Source organism: Bombus affinis, unplaced genomic scaffold, assembly GCF_024516045.1.
Source record: "Bombus affinis isolate iyBomAffi1 unplaced genomic scaffold, iyBomAffi1.2 ctg00000080.1, whole genome shotgun sequence".
Classification (NCBI taxonomy): Eukaryota; Metazoa; Arthropoda; class Insecta; order Hymenoptera; family Apidae; genus Bombus; species Bombus affinis.
The window spans coordinates 235,591-243,005 of record NW_026108828.1 but is presented as its reverse complement, the minus strand read 5'-3'; positions in this window follow the sequence as shown (position 1 = coordinate 243,005).

Genomic DNA, 7,415 nt, shown 5'->3' with positions numbered 1-7,415 from the left:
AGAAAATGTGTTACGTGTTCCTGTTATAAGTTTTACGACGACGTTAAACCAAAATGACGATGGCTTACATTTTTCTTCGAAAAAATGAATTATTTCCCACATAAAATGTTAAAATTGTAACAAAATAACAAAATTCGTAAACAAGAAAAATGTGAAAAGATAGAAGAAATTCAGTGGATCCTCCCAGTGTGGTATTTCTCGAAACAGAATATCGCACAAAGTGGCACTTGGCAAATCTAACACCAGCAACGTGAAGTGGATCCGATCAATGATATAACTGGTATAAAATTGGGGAAATGTTTTTTGATAGGAAGCGTAGGTTTTACGGTTGAACTCGTAGATGGTGGAGCAACTTTCGAAGCTCGTGTTCGTGGAATTGCATATTCGATAATTTATTCAACACACATTCGACCAAAAAACTGAATCGCATTATATTTTCTGTATTATATTTCGATCGTTATCGGGGAATACCGGACACACGCAGTAAAACATCCACTCAATTTGCAAGCAGACAAAATTGCGTAAACAATTCGGGCATTGCCGATATATCGGTGAAAATAATCAACTGAGTTTATAAAAAGGAATACGTTGTACAGGGAATAACCGATATAACAAAGGAACAAATCAAATTTTTCAGTTTTACTGACAAAGCGAACGTACCACTAAATAACATTCTTAGCGCTTCTTACTAAAATTTGGAATTTTTATGGTAAATGGTAATGTTTTATATTATACGACAGATGAAACACACCGAGATTAACATTTTTCTCGACCTGTTTAATTCATGAAACGCGGTTAACTGTTTAAAAACGCTATCGACGATAGCTTTTCGAAAGATGTATAAATAAAACGAGGAGATAGAGCGAAATGAAATAACAACGAGTCGTTCGATTTCTCGTTATGTCGTGTTGTTAAGAAGCAACAGAAATGAAATTTCAATTTTCCATTAGAATCGACGGAAGGATCAAACGACGATACGGTAAGAGAAATCGCATGATTCCACTCAAGTGGCACCGTTTTGTCAACGCAGGCTAACGCGTGACCTTTCGTCGTTTCGATCAACATGGTTCAACATGGGTCATACCGCCTGTGCTGTCAGATGTTCAGCCCAATGGTTTTTTTTTTTATTTATTTATTAAAATTCACAATTTGTCCAATTTGCATTCGATGCATTTTTGACGTCACGTGTTGTTTGCAGTATCGAGAACAGCGTGGTCTGAACGATCGTCGCGATGTTGCACGAACGAGACCTGTCGACTATTTTACTTCCACATCGTCGTTTATCAATTTCCCCAATGAAAAACAACACGACCCATTTAGGACTCGAGCAAGTTTCTTCGTAATAAGTACTCGATATTAAACGCCAAGTACAACGTAGCGACGTTATCGACTTTCGTAATAAAAATTATCTCTATTTCTTGTTTCAAAGGAAACTCGAAAAGACGAAAAAGAAGTTGTCTCAGCGTAGTTTTAATATGTAGATAGATATGAGAAAGACAAAAATAGCGGAGATAGTTCAACGTGCGAGTTTGATGTACGGAGCCCGAGCCGAGTGATACGAAGAAGCAAGCACCGCGTGATTCTTCGTGGAAATATAAATGAAATATATATAGCATAAAAATTTTTGCATTCTCGACGTGGTTGTCGAGAAAATTGAGTTTGAAAATTTATCAAGCATACCGGAACGTGGGTAATTCCGGACTGGACGGGACTGAATAATCGACATGGAGGTCATTTTACGTGTGAAAACAAGTCGAAAATGTGGAGTAACATGTTCCCGTTTAAGGCTTCATTTTCGAGATAATAAATGTTAACGAATAAATGAGAAATTTTCAAATTTATTTTTCTGGGAAACAAAGCGTTCTACGAAGAAATGTTATTTTACGTTTTCGACTTATTTTCACACGTGAAACCACCTCCTGTCGATTATCTAGTCCTACTTATTCCGGAACATACCGTCGTTTAAGTATACTTGATAAATTTGCAAATTCGATTTTTTCGCGAACTAAGTCGAGTTAAAACTAGCAAAATGTTATTTTTAAAATAAAAATTAGATAATAGAAAGTAGATAGAAAATAACATTTTGTCAGTATATATATAATTATATATATAATTTATTAAATTTCATCTGTCGGCTACAAAATGAAATTCATTTACGCACGTAGAGTTCTCATTCACATTTGTCGGAGTTATCATTCAACCTCAATGCACAGATTAAACATAGATTATTATATAGATATATAGTACACTCTATACAGCATAAACATTGTATTAATTATCGGTTTATTATTATTATTATTATTACCTATTTATCGCTGCAAGGTTTAAAGGATAGTGCTGTCTGTGTTACGAAACACGCGCGTTCCATGTTAATTGGTGAAGTAACTTTACATGTGAGAACGACGAATGTAATTTCTCTTTAATAGACAGAACATTGTCGAAATTTTCGACAAATACAAACCCGTAACACGTAAGTAGGAAAGCGATAAAAGTCAACGATTCGTTTATCGCAATTTCCAATTTTAACAACGTCTCAAACGTTATTCCAGCGTATATTGCTCGAAATTGAATAGAAATTTGTGCAAGTTCTCAGTTAATAACGTTAGAGAAACGAATAGCGCGTTAATAATTTGCAACTCGTATTAGTTGGTGAAAGTTTGCGTATTACGTGTTCCGGTCGAAAAGTTTATCGACTTGATAAATTAACATAGCATTGCGACAGCGTAGCAAAGAATACGTGCTTAACATTCGATTAATATTACCATTCGCTTGAAATTAACTTCTTCGTGAAAATTTAATATCGATAGGATAAAGAGGATGTCACGCGGATTATCTCGAGATCAGAAATTAAATTACCAAGTAATTTGATGTTAAAATTTCTTATTATACACAATGTGTTTCAATAATTGAATATACGCGAAATTAACTTACGATATTATTCATCGAATTATAATGAAACAATTAGCTAGCAATTCGTTTATTCTATTATTTTATTATGTGTATGTTGAACAGATTTTTATACGTTTCTCGTACCTACTACGTGGTAGACATAATTTATTATTATGGTTTATCATCGTTTATAATTTAATAATCATTTAATATTGAAATTCGATATAATATTCCGGCGGAATTATTCTTTCACTATCATAATGAATTTAATAGCAGCAAATTTTATATATAAACGTAATAATGAATGCAACGAAAGTAAAGGTATTATATTCACTTTCGTTAAAGTAATCGGTTAATCATTAGAATACAATCTAACGATTATCAATATTAAAGAGCATCGCTTGTTTACTTCTTATAGCTTCGCCGCCTTCCGCATATTTTATATCTTCGTTCAACGTTTTAATTTTAGTACACGAACAACTTTCATAAATCGTCAGAGCTAATCTGTTGCAATGTAATCAGGAATGATAATTAAAAACAGAGCAGGTTAATTAGCCTAGTTCCATAAAGGACCAAATTAAAAATCCAATCAACAACGTACTTGAGCCAAGCTTAAATTCGATGCATGTGTTAAAATAACATTTCAACTTATTAATAATTCAACGATACTCTCCGCTGCATTGATCCTTTTTTTTTTTTTTTTTAATTTAGAACGAAATACAATAGCCTGCTATTTTATTTATTGCCGTTACACGCTGTCGCTATTGTATCAGTTGTTTCGGAAAACTAGAAATAACAGGGAATTAAATTTCTATATATCCGTCGCTCGTTACATTACATTGACGTTTCATAGATATTTATAACGACGGTCTCTGACATTTACGTTGTCGATCGATGTAAGATAAATGAATTTCAGGAAGGAAGAGAATTGACATTTGATCATTTCAATTGCACTTACACGTAATCGCAAACCATTTCGATAAAGGGAAATTTAATTTTACAAATACGAAATAAACCGAACAGATCGTCAACATATTTTTAACCATTCAATAAATAGAGACAGTAGAGGCCATTCGATTCTGAAATTAAAATCTGAATTTTCATTTCGGTTATCACGGTATAACGGAGAACTTTAGAATCTTTAACGTTCATGTACGTCCGTAACGTTCATTAACGTCACGTACGTTCATGTATGTAATGAAAGGAAAAACTTAACGTGTAAACGCACGTTAGATTGATTTTTATGAAACAGAAATTACAATAAATGAAATTATCACTCAGAAACATTCACTCAGCGTTTCGTCTATCCTTGGTTCGTACGAATACCGAAAAATTCAATTTTATCATATCATTTATCTAGTAATCCTGATCAATTATTTTCTAATGTTATAGAAAACCAGCAGGTGTTGCAACGTTCATTAACGAGCATGTACATATGTTAGCCATGAGATGTAAATTATACCTTTTAGTAAACAATTTCATTTGCCGTGGAAATTGAAGTTAGGACGTTTTAACGCTTTTTATTCCCCTTTTTTGCCTCTTATGACGCTATAACCATAACGCACTGGCAATGGTAATAATGTTTTTAAACTTTCTTTCTTTTGTTCATATTATGTTGCACATAAATATACGTGAAATAAGGTAATAATAATAATAGTAATAATAGTAACAATAATAGAAACAATAATAGAAACAATAATAGTAACAATAATAGAAACAAAAATAGAAACAATAATAGAAACAAAAATAGAAACAATAATAGAAACAAAAATAGAAATTCAAATTTTCAAATTTTCAAATTTTTAAAAATTCAAATATTCAAATTTTTAAAAATTCAAATTTTCGAAAATTCAAATTCTCAAATTTTTAAAAATTCAAAAATTTGAATTTTTAAATATTTAAAAATTTTAAAAATTTGAAATTTTAAAAATTTTAAAGAAACAATAATTGAGACAATAATAGTAACAATAATAGTAACAGTAATAGTAATAATAATAATAATAACAATAACAATAACAATAACAATAACAATAATAATAATAATAGTAATAACAATAACAATAATAATAATAATAATAATAATAATAATAACAATAATAATAATAATAATAACAATAACAATAATAATAATAATAATAATAATAATAATAATAATAATAATAATAATAATAATAATAGTCGCTTATAAGTTTCCACTTACAGGGAAATGTTGTTACATTAGGCTGTTGCAATCTGTTTGAAACGACAAGTATATTCGTCAAACACAAAGTGACTGCTGCAATACAGAATTAAATTGTAATAAAACGACCGTTTCATTTTTTAATGTTATTACCAACAGGGCTCGTCGTGAGGCAAAATATTGCCACTTCTTCGTGACGACTATACTCGTCGAAGACGGCTAACTGGTTAAGTCTATCCGTTTAATGTTCTTATCATTTTCCACAGCTGCCTGCTGTCTTCCTATGAAATGTTCTACTTTCCTCTTATAAAATTTCTACGGAGACGAGTTCCATTGTCGCAAATTTCGCTCCTCGATCAATCGAATTATTTATGGGATGCTCCGACAACCATAATAGATAGAGCAACGCGATGAAAATAATATAATACGTTGATATAACGTATAAATTAATTATATCACGTATCATGGAATGATATATCATCGATAATGTCATTACCAAAGCGTCGATCTGAATAGTTTCGTTTAAGTTTGATAGCTAATCGCTAGCAAACTGCGTCGTAATAAATTGTCCTGGCTGATAGGAAGCAATTATACAAATTGAACGCGCGAATAGTCCGAGGAATTGTCTGAAGAAAGCATTATCTCTTGGAAATTTCATTAGAAGGTAAACTCTGCGTGGGTGGAACCCTATCTGTAAATTTGCAGTTATTTCTTATTGTGTGATCTCCTTATTAATTTTACAGGGGGTGCTAACAAGCAGACTGACGAACGAGGGTAACATTCCCTTTTGAACGCTTCTGCGAATTCTCCGTTGCCTTTGCCAGCTTTCTGTCCGATTATAAAAAATCTATCAAACGAGAATTTGTCAATAAACCGCAGATTGTCGTACAAATTAATATAATTGTATATATTAATATAATTGTAAATATTATTGGCGGAACGGAGCTTAAATAAAGTACCTTGCCTCTGATAATTCACATATTTTCGCCGTGCTACGCACAAATTTTCTAACAAACGTATAAATATTAGCGGCATACTTGAAAACCACAAATACGATAAGTTCGTGTTTGTTCATTCGATGACCTTCGTGTCGCTTGTTGACTACAAAGAAATATTTTGATAAATAAGACATAATCGATAAATAATAATTATAAAAATAAACGAATAAGTAAATCTAGAATATTTTGCAAAGGAACAGTAATACTGGAGCAACTCTTTTGTTGGTCCAACTTAATAAACTTGATTGCAGAAGATAAAATTCTCGATCGTTGATCAAAGCAAAGTCGAAGATGCAAAGACACCTCTCTACACGCTGGAAGCATAAAACTTCACAAGATAAAATAAAAGATCGAAATTATAAATTTGAAGGGATAAAGTCGCTGTTCCGATGTAAGCGAGATATCATTAACTTTCACTCTCACCTACGAATGGTCATAAATGTCTCAAAGCGTACAGAAGACACCAGGGAGAAACGATATAGCATCGATAAAACTTTTATTATTAAAAAAAAATTACCACATTCGAAGTTTTTATTTGGGGACTTTGAAACGCTCCCTGCTAAAAACCTTTAACGCCCCCCCCCTATATCTTCTTCTTTTTATACCTCGGAAGCAGTTTCACAAGTTTCCTGCCCTTTTCATTATTTTAGACCTAATAAGAAGATATTTTTAAGGTGAAAAAGACAGTACGTTTATCATCGATGTCAGTCCGCTTAGATTCTATGGTAAATTCATACAGAATATCTTAATCAGTTAATTGTCTTTGACGAGTATACTCGTCGTGCGTAAAAAATAGTTAAAACTTGCTGTTTTCAATTGCGATAAATTTCGGCAATAAAGTTGAAAAATAAAAAAGTCGTTTCGTTACAACTTAACGCTAGAACTACCGATAGTTAACACGAAGCTATTTCTACTAAAACCAGCGAAAATGACTGGTCTTTAAAAAATACGTAACAATGGAATATTTTTATATTTAGTGATTTATTACTTTCTTACAGAAGGAATTCCATGTTATGTAGTGCATTTTTGGGATTATTAATACATCTGGGACCATCATCCCTGAACTAGGATTGATACACTTATAATAGGATTGATACACTTCCTGATAAATGTTATCATTATATCGAATGACACGCAATAAACATTTTAAGAACGCGTGGCAAGTTGTACAAAACGAGGAAACTGGTTAATTGGGATTCAGATTGTGGGAAACAGATTGTGGGACCCTTTTACCCTTTTACACCTTGACAAGTACCGGGTATTTTAACTGATATTGGTATAGGTAGCCTTGATACATTATTTTGAGTTTGAATACATAAAAAACAAAACAAGATTCGTTATATTATTCT